The sequence below is a fragment of the Lathyrus oleraceus genome, chromosome 5 (assembly GCF_024323335.1).
Source record: "Lathyrus oleraceus cultivar Zhongwan6 chromosome 5, CAAS_Psat_ZW6_1.0, whole genome shotgun sequence".
Taxonomy (NCBI): domain Eukaryota; kingdom Viridiplantae; phylum Streptophyta; class Magnoliopsida; order Fabales; family Fabaceae; genus Lathyrus; species Lathyrus oleraceus.
In genome coordinates this window covers 56,896,512-56,906,536 of record NC_066583.1, presented here as the reverse complement: position 1 = coordinate 56,906,536, position 10,025 = coordinate 56,896,512, and the positions used below count along the sequence as shown (strand labels likewise).

General features: G+C 39.5%; 2 pseudogenes; both read left to right on the top strand.

Annotated features, from left to right (window-relative positions):
* The first annotated feature begins 2,236 nt into the window (after positions 1-2,236).
* On the top strand, positions 2,237-2,767 carry LOC127084902 (quinolinate synthase, chloroplastic-like; annotated as a pseudogene).
* Positions 2,768-2,775: 8 nt separating this feature from the next.
* LOC127078704 (pyrophosphate-energized vacuolar membrane proton pump 1-like) lies at positions 2,776-3,310 on the top strand (annotated as a pseudogene).
* The last annotated feature ends 6,715 nt before the right edge of the window (positions 3,311-10,025 follow it).

Below are 10,025 nucleotides of genomic sequence, written 5' to 3'. Positions count from 1 at the left end.
GATAAAGTATCCCATCATATGAATACTTGGAAGTTCTAAGGAAAAGGACGACTATGTCTCGCTATAAGGACACCAATTGTCATTCATTGCAAATCATAGATTATCCAAAAAAATATATATAATTTACAAAACTGGCACTAGTTTCACAACACAAGTTTACGAGTTGTCTTCCAGTTTTCTTCACAAGGAATGGATTATGGAGCAGTGCGATAATAATTACTACATCAGTGCCATAGCTGGAGCTTGTAATGGGTCCTCATTGTTTGTGATGTCAAAAGGGACCCAAAACATGCAACAATCCTATAAAGTCAGTTACTCATTTCCATTTAAGTGGATCAACAAAGAATGAAGAGAAGGATTTTTCGTCACTGCTATGGACATTGCCGACACTAGATGGGCAATTGTTATGTTTCGTGGAGTTGGATTCTCAGACTAAAAGAAAACCAACTGATGAATAACAAGAAACAGGTCTATCCTGCTGCTGCTGTTAAGGGAGTTCCAGTGGCTAGAAGAGTGGCGGTGGCCCCTAAACCTGTTCAGAAGAAAGTCACTGCAAAACCAAAGCTTGTGGATGCAATTGATATGATAAGTTTAAAAGAGAGAGACGTTAGGAAAAAAAAAAGAGAAAAAGCAGAACACGAGCCCAAGACGCAGCCCGAAAGATTTACCAAATAAAACGCATCAAAACAGCATTGCTAAAGATACAAAAGCAAGCCCCTGACGGCAACGCCGACGACGAGTAACACCGAAGCCGCTAGCCAAACGCTGTGGCAGGAAATCACAGAACACCCAAGCCAATTACCAATATACCAATCACCATGAAGTTGTCTTGCTGCAAATTGTTGCGCCTGCTAGGACAGATGTCTCTGAACATCAAAAGCATACAAGCCAGGTGCATGAAATTGTTGGACGCATCAATGGAAGATTTAGAACACTTACTGCTGTCCCGATACACCATCTGGATCGGTCACTTGACTTTCATGCGTTACGTGCATCCTATGCAGTTACTGATGTAGCACTTGTTGCGTCATTAAGGTGCAGCACAATCCCTTGGTGCTGGTGCTATCTCGGTAAATCATCGGAGAAAGAAACAGTACAGAATAGTGATGGTAAGGTTGGTGTTGGGCCTACAAACACAGAAGCTCCTGGCACTGGCAATGGCCATGGAAAAACTCATGTTTTGAATGCCAAGAGCATCAAAGGTCATAGAAAACCTAGTCAAAGTTTTATTGATGTGATTGAACTGCTGCTTGAACCTATATGCACTTGTGTTCCTCCCTTGAAGGACGACTACTACAGAATTCTTGTTATTGAGGAAGGTTTAGTTCCTGTGCCATTAATAGGTGCCGTAGCGTATAAGTCATACACCCCACATGTGTAATTGAGACTGCATAAGTCACATAGTTCTTTACTCATTGAAAAACAACACTTATGATAACCCTAAGGCCAGGTTCGGTTCGAATAATATCTGATGCACTTCGAGCTGCATCAGTAGCATCTGCAACGACTACCAATGTCAGCAATTCTTCATGCTTGCGTGAAAGTGAGTGTCGGCTTGAGGTCGTAAGGCTGGAGCAGTTGGTGAAAGTAATGTTCAAATTAATTGTTCTGACTCAGATCAAGGTGGATTAATTGAACTTGAGAAACTGTTAAAGCAGAAAACTTTCACCAGGTTTGAGATTGATCATTTGACAGCCCTTATGCAGTCAAGGACTGTAGATGCACCTATTAGGGGAGGAAGAAGACTCAAAGTGAGTTCTAACATAAGTCCATGAATGCCAAAGTGCTTCATCCATGCTTCCGTCGGTAACCGTATACCGCACCAAACCGCCACCGCCGTTTAAACTTCCAGTTCAGTTCCGGATAATGTTAATATGAAGAACTGTTGGTTTTTCGAAAACAATTTTAACGGTGTGTCGGAGGAGATTCTTGGTGATGTTGTTGTTTTTTTTATTTTCCACTTGATGATGACGTGGAAACTGATGTTGTGGAACAAGATTGGAATGATCAATTCAAACACATTGAAGAGCCATCTCTTGGTGTTTTCTCAGTACCATCGTTTGATTTGTGCGGCGAAACTCAAAATGAGAAACCAAATCTTGTGAACAATTTCTCTGCTTCTGAACTTTCTGATATTGATCGAAGAAATATTGTTAATTCGAGCTTAAAAAGACTGTTGGAGCTAAATATGGCAAAAGTTGGATGCAAATCCATAACAGTGCTAGGTGTGGACTTTATGTCGGAAAATGTGCGCGCCATCCTTGATCAAGTCGGTTTCATTAAGGTCGATGTTTATAGAATGTCAAATGAGCGTATTGGTTGTTCACTGGCTGATGCTGCAGCTACCTCTACTTATATGGAGTATCTTGAGCCAGCTTCTAGGTTTACTTCTTTGCATGTCATATACATTAACACTAAGTTAGACACAAAGGCATATGCTCATGAGCTTGTGCCAACAATAACCTGTACCTCATCAAACGTTATCCAGACTATTCTATAGGCATTTGCCCAAGTGCCAGATTTGAGCATATATTATGGGCCTGATTCTTACATGGGTGCAAATATTGTAGAATTGTTCCAACAGATGACAGTAATGACCGATGAAGAGATTGTTGTGATACATCCTGAGCATAATGTAGACTCTATTAAATCCTTACTACCACGAATTTACTTTTATCAGGATGGATCATGCATTATTCATCATCTATTTGGCCATGAAGTTGTGGATACGATAAAAGAATTGTATTGTGATGCATTCCTTACTGCCCATCTTGGGTAGCACTCCCATCTACCTTCACCATCTTCAATTTTGGAGAGAAGAAAGTTGTAAAGAACTGGCAGCTAGTGTGTGTTTCTGTTGGTCTTTGGGCAGGGCTTATCATTGGATTTGTTACTGAATACTATACCAGCAATGCATACAGCCCTGTGCAAGATGTTGCTGATTCCTGTAGGACTGGTGTTGCTACCAATGTTATCTTTGGTCTTGCCTTGGGATACAAGTCTGTTATCATTCCAATTTTTTCCATTTGCAATTAGTATTTTTGTAAGTTTCAGTTTTGCTGCCATGCATGTTGTTGCTGTTGCTGCACTTGGAATGTTGAGTACTATAGCAACCGGATTAGCCATCGATGCATACGGTCCAATCAGTAATAATGTCGGAGGTATTGCCGAGATGGCTGGAATGAGTCACATAATTCGTGAGAGAACTGATGCTCTTGATGCTGCAGGAAACACAACTGTTGCCATTGGAAATGGGTTTGCTATCGGTCCTGCTAGCTTCTTTATCATTATATATAACACCTTTGTCTAGTTCTGGTGATCCTTTGGAAGAAATTGAATCTATTCCTCTAATGGCACGTTGGTATGTTGTATCTGGCCGTCAATATCTTATCCAAATAAAGGTTTTTGCACATGCTCATGGCACACACGAGATTTATATTACAGAGAGTGATGATGTTAAGGTTGATGATTACCAGTCGGATTATTGGAGAGTTGTGCCGGTTTCAATGATATCGCCTTAAAACATGGTTGGCGGAATACTAAAATCTTGAAAGCTTATTCTCCAGGACTTGGAAATTTGGCAGCTTCTGTGAACTATCTTGGTGGTGCCAATGACAAAAAGGAGACTATCACAGTTGTTCAAGAAATCATGGATGCTGAGATAAAGGCTGTAGGAGGTTGTGAAAAGGCAACAAGTGACTTCAAATGGTCGTCTTCAGACATATCTACTGCATCTGTCTCCGCTTCCGAAACTGTTGTTGGATCTCATCTTCAGGCTGCGGTGACAATGAAAACAACGAATGGTGCGTTCTTCTACAGATGTGATGCCTTCAATTCTTGGATAAAGTGGAAGGCTGGAAGTGAGTCTTTTGTAATTGTCAATGCATCTCAGGAATTGTCATGCTTGGAAACAAGTGCCAAATAGTCAGGTTCATCCATCAGACGATGGTTTTCCCTATTCTGGGACTTACACACATGCTTCTAATATTGGTCAAGCTTTAATCCATGCCATACTTTCTAAGGAATATCACCGATTCAGTAATGGTCCTGTTGTCTTAAAAAGCTTCTTTACGTATTGCGGCATATCTACCCTTTATCATCAGCCAGGCAGGTGATGGAAACCACTTTGGTGGTTATTGGTTTGACTTGGCTCAAGCCGAAAATAATAAGAAATGGCATAACTTGGAGGAGCTATATCTTGCCCCTGGGACAAATTTAGACTTATTACTTGTTGGTGACCTGAACCATGAACAACATTGTTATGTCTGCAGTTGAACTTATTTATTGTTATGCTGAATGCTTGGCTCTGCATGGAAAAGATTCAGGAGTTCACAGTGTAGCACCTGCTGTTGAATTACTCAAGAAGCTTCTTTTTTTTTCGTCCGGTGAAGCTATTCATACTGCTAGCAGTTTGGCCATATCTTCGAGATTTCTTCAGGTCCCTTTTCCAAAACAGACATTGTTAGCTGCAGATGATGGTGTTAAGGGTGTAGTTCCAGTTCCTGGCTCAGCTGACATAAGTGCTAGAAATAACCAGGTCATGGTTGAAGAAGACACTATCGCTTCATCTGTTCAATATTGTTGTGATGGTTGTTCTACTGTATCTATACTTAGGCGAAGGTGGCATTGCATTATTTATCTTGATTTTGATTTGTGTGAGGCTTGCTTTGAAGTACTAGACCGATTTCCTCCACCACACACTAGAGATCGTCCTATGGCAGCAATTCCAGTTGAAGTGGACTCAGTGAGAGATGGCAATGAATTTCACTTCACACCTGATGACATAAGTAGCACATTCAAGGTTGCAAAATTTGAAGACATGCCAAGACCAAAACCGTGTCAAGTTGCCACAACAACACCACATAAAATAAGTTCAATTCCAAAAAAGTGAAAGCACATATTTCATTCAAATGAGTTTACAGTGGTGAAACCTTCTTACCAACAGTAAAGTTTTCAAAATGAAGAGAATTGAGAAGGGGACCACAAGCTGGAATAAGGACAAAATTCAAAACCTCTCCCAGTATAGACACTTCCCACTACTCTGAGGAAACACAGCAACACAGCAGAGAGGAGATGAGTCATATATAAGAGAGACCACTGTTCATGGAGAAGAGAGCCGGAAAAACCCTAAAGTTTGGATAGCCGCCACTGTTCACCCATAAGGAAGAGAGAATTCTGAAAAACACAAAAGCGCCGTTACTGTTCACTGAGAGAAAGAGGAGTCGACGACAAGGAGAAGAGAAAGCCATAGTTTTTCTTGGTGGTGAAGAGCGGACAAGAAGATCAAAACCGGTTCAGGTGAAACGCTTACTCACATTCGTTGATCGAACTCGCCGCAACCGGTTAGCTTCCTTTCCGAGCTTTATTTCTATGTTTCGATTATGCTTTGAACTCCATGTTTGATTTAGCAACACTGCTGCCTGTTTGTGATGTTAACTTGCTGTTAAAATTTTGATTTTCAAAATGGAAAGAAAACTGAGCTTTGGTCATTCGTCGTTACTATTTTCAATGATCTTTGGTTATTCGTCGATACTGTTTTCAACATGAGCTTTGGTTATTCGTCGTACTGTTTTCAACTTTGTGTTTTATTTAAAAGGTTTGGTGCGTCTTTTGTTATATTATGTATTAGCGTTTCAAACTATATAACAAGGATGTTTATCTGGTTGGGTTGGTCAAGGAGTTCTTTGGCAAGCTTTTGGTCTTGGGTTCAATACCCATTTATATCATTCGTTTTCTTTAGCATTCATTTTTTTTTCTTCATGTTTATGTTTTATTATGATTTCTCCTACACTCATAGTTTCATTATCACTTAATAACACAAGGTGGGTTTCCTTTAGTTTCATCATCCATTTAAACCCGCTTTAAGAATATAAATCACCTGATTCTCGATTCAATGTCGAGCCCATTTCCATACCCTTGTAAGTCGATTGCTTTTAAGCATCGCCATCAACCTCACATGGCTTACTCTTGGGCCTTCTTACAATGAACTCTTAAACAACATCAACTTAACTTTAAATAATTTCAAACCTCTGTACTTTGATTATTTTAATTTATTATTTGAGACATTTTCTAAATAAAACGTGAAGAAAAAGATTATCCTGGAGAGAATATCCAGTTATAATCTCGAATATTAGGCTCAAGCTGTAAGAGCTTGCAAGCCATAAATATTCGTCTTCCCTTCCACACTCTAATATTCAAATCGTTTTCTAATTAAAACGTGAAGAAAAAGATTATCCTGGATGGAATATCCAGTTATAATCCCGAATATTAGGCTCAAGCTGTAAGAGCTTGTAAGCCATAAATATTCGTCTTCTCTCCAAAATAGTTATGAATATCTAAACCATTTTCTTAATAAAGTTGGAAGAAAAAGATTACCTGGATGGAATGTCCAGTCGTAATCCCGAATATTGGGGTCAAGCTATAAGAGCTTGTAAGCCGTAAATATTCGTCTTCTCTTTAACACTCCAAATATTCAAATCTTTTTCTTAATAAAGTTGGAAGAAAAAGATTACCTGGATGGAATATCCAGTCGTATTCCCGAATATTAGGCTCAAGCTGTAAGAGCTTCTAAGCCATAAATATTCGTCTTCCCTCCAAAACATTCGTAAATATTCGAATCATTTTCTTAGCAATATTGGAAAGAAACAGACTGCCTGGATGGGATGTCTAGACGTAGTCCCGAGCATTAGACCCAAGTTGTAAGAGCTTGTAAGTCACAAGTACTCGTCTTTCAAACTTCAAAATACCTAATTCCTACCTTAATACTTTTTTCAATAAAGATGGAAATGGAACATAGTGTATACCGTGCACTCCTGAGACTAGGATTCGAGATGTATATCTCGCTCATCCAAGGTCTCCACATTATTCAAAACACATCAAATCAATCAATTTCTTTCCTCGCCACCGTGCGATTGATCTTTTAAACCTTTTCACAAATGAAAAGTACTTTGTTTCTAAACAATGCAAGGCAATGTTTTTCCACCTGTTTTGGGTAGTCCAACAATGTTTTCGTCGATTTGACACAAAACAGCTTTCGCTAAAATCGACCAACAAACAAACATTTTCTACCCAGAAGTACGTAAGCCTTGATTTCTCTTTTGAGATACGTAGGAGCAGGATTCGTAAATCATGTCAGGCCCACTAATAAAAAACTTAGGTTTAGTCCTTCGTCAAAAATCCAAAAACATTCTCTTCTCATCCTTTCTTTCTTTCCCACCTAATAATTCGAAAAGCCTAACATTTCATCTAACACTAATGCACACAACTAACCTAATGGTTCCCGTTGAGTACAACGGATGTGAGGGGTGCTAATACCTTCCCCTTGCGTAATCGACTCCCGAACCCTGATTTGGTTGCAATGACCATAATCATTGTCGTTCTTTCTTGGGTTTTATCGATATTTCCCCTTTCATTTTTAGGAATAAATAAAGTTCGGTGGCGACTCTGTTCAGTCCATCATTGTGAGCGTGCGATCACGCATCGCTTTAAAGTCGTATCCCCATTTTTCGAGGTGCGACAGACACCATATGAGATATGGAGTGGTGAGAAACCACATATGTCTTACATGAAGATTTGGGGTTGCGAAGTTTATGTGAAACGACAAATTTCAACTAAGCTTGAGCCCAAATCTGACAGATGCTTATTTGTGGGGTATCCTAAGGAAACAAGAGGATATTACTTCTACAATCCTTCTGAGGGAAAAGTGTTTGTCGCTCGAACTAGAGTTTTCCTAGAAAAGGATGTTATTTCCAAAGGAACCAGTGGGAGGAAAGTAGAGCTTGAAGAAATTCAAGAATCACAAAGTATCGATACACCTATGGAGGAATTAGAGCAGGAAACACAAGTGGTTGTGGAAGAGCAACCTGCTCAAGTAGAACAAGACCAGTGTAGGTCAAGCAGAATACGTCACCTACTTGAGAGATATGGATATCTCATAACAGATCAAGATGATGTATTACTCATGGATCAAGATGAGCCTGTGACCTACCAAGAGGCCATAACTTGTCCCGAGTCTGAGAAGTGGCTAGAAGCCATGAAATCCGAAATAGATTCCATGTACACAAACCAAGTTTGGACCTTGGTAGAGCCTCCTGTAGGAGTTAATCCTATAGGATGCAAGTGGGTCTTCAAAAATAAGACTGACATGGATGGTAAGGTACATACCTATAAAGCAAGACTGGTTGCAAAAGGATATAAACAAATTCATGGGGTTGACTGTGATGAAACCTTTTCACCAGTTGCAATGCTTAAATCTGTTCGGATTTTACTTGCTATCGCTGCATATCATGATTATGAAATATGGCAGATGGATGTCAAAACTGCTTTCCTTAATGGGAATCTTCTTGAGGATGTGTACATGACACAGCCTGAAGGATTTGACATACCAAAAGAAGCCCAAAAGATATGTAAGCTACAAAGATCAATCTATCGATTGAAGCAAGCTTCTAGAAGCTGGAATCTTCGTTTTGATGAAACGGTAAAACAATATGGATTCATCAAGAACGAAGATGAGCCTTGTGTCTACAAGAAGGTTAGTGGGAGCATGATCGTGTTCCTGGTGTTATATGTAGATGACATATTACTCATTGGAAACGATGTCCCTACCCTGCAACAAGTAAAGTCTTGGTTGGGGAAATGCTTTTCTATGAAGGACCTAGGTGAAGCAGCCTATATATTAGGAATCAGAATCTATAGAGATAGATCACGAAAACTGCTTGGCCTAAGTCAGAGTACATACATAGACAAAGTGCTGAGACGTTTTAGTATGCATGATTCCAAGACAGGATTCATACCTATGCAACATGGCCTGTGTCTATCAAAAACACAATCCTCTTCAACTAAGGAAGAAAGGGAACGTATGAATAAGATTCCATATGCATCTGCAATAGGATCTATCATATATGCCATGTTATGTACTTGACCAGATGTCTCGTATGCTTTAAGTGCAACGAGTAGGTACCAATCTGATCCTAGTGATGCGCATTGGGTAGCTGTCAAGAATATCCTTAAGTACTTGAGAAGGACTAAGGACTCATTCTTGATATATGGAGATCAGGAAGAATTGGCTGTAATTGGTTACACCGATGCTAGCTTCCAGACAGATAAGGATGACTTTAGATCGCAATCTGGTTATGTATTTTGCTTGAACGGTGGCGCTGTGAGCTGGAAAAGTTCAAAGAAAGATACAGTTGCTGATTCTACAACCGAGGCCGAGTATATTGCTGCCTCAAGTGCAGCAAAGGAAGCTATTTGGATCAAAAAGTTCATTAGTGAACTTGGCATAGTCCCTAGCATTGTGGATCCCATTGGTCTCTATTGTGATAACAATGGTGCTATCATACAAGCTAAGGAGCCTAGATCTCACCAACGATCCAAACACATACTTAGGCGTTATCATCTCATTCAAGAGATAATAGATAGAGGAGATGTGAAAATATGTAAAGTACCTACACTTGACAATATAGCTGACCCACTGACAAAGCCTCTTGCGCAGCAGAAGCATGATGGCCATACTAGATCAATGGGCATAAGGGGTATGCCTGATTGGCTCTAGTGCTAGTGGGAGATTGTTGGTGTAAGCCCTAGAGGCCAATACTTTTGGTACTTGTATCGAATTATTTATTAATAATAAAAGGCATTTTCTTTATTATGGTTGATTAATAAAGTCCCTGGAATAGATAGTCTATTTAATGTATTAAGTGTAACTTAATCATGAGAGCACATTAAACACAAGGACATTATTCTTAAAGTATCCGTAGTCGAGCTTTATTGTGAAGTGGGATAACATTAAAGCATTGAGACTATTATGTTTGTAGACTGATGATCACATCTCATGGATCATGGATAATGAGTTATCAAGTCTTAAACATAGGTATGAATATTAAGAGTAATATTTATACCGGATTAACCCGCTATGAGAATACTATATAGAAAGTTATGCAAAGTGTCATAAGTTATTCTCATGGTGATAATAGTGTATACCACTCTTCGACCTGAAACCACTATGGATCCTAGATGTAGAGTCT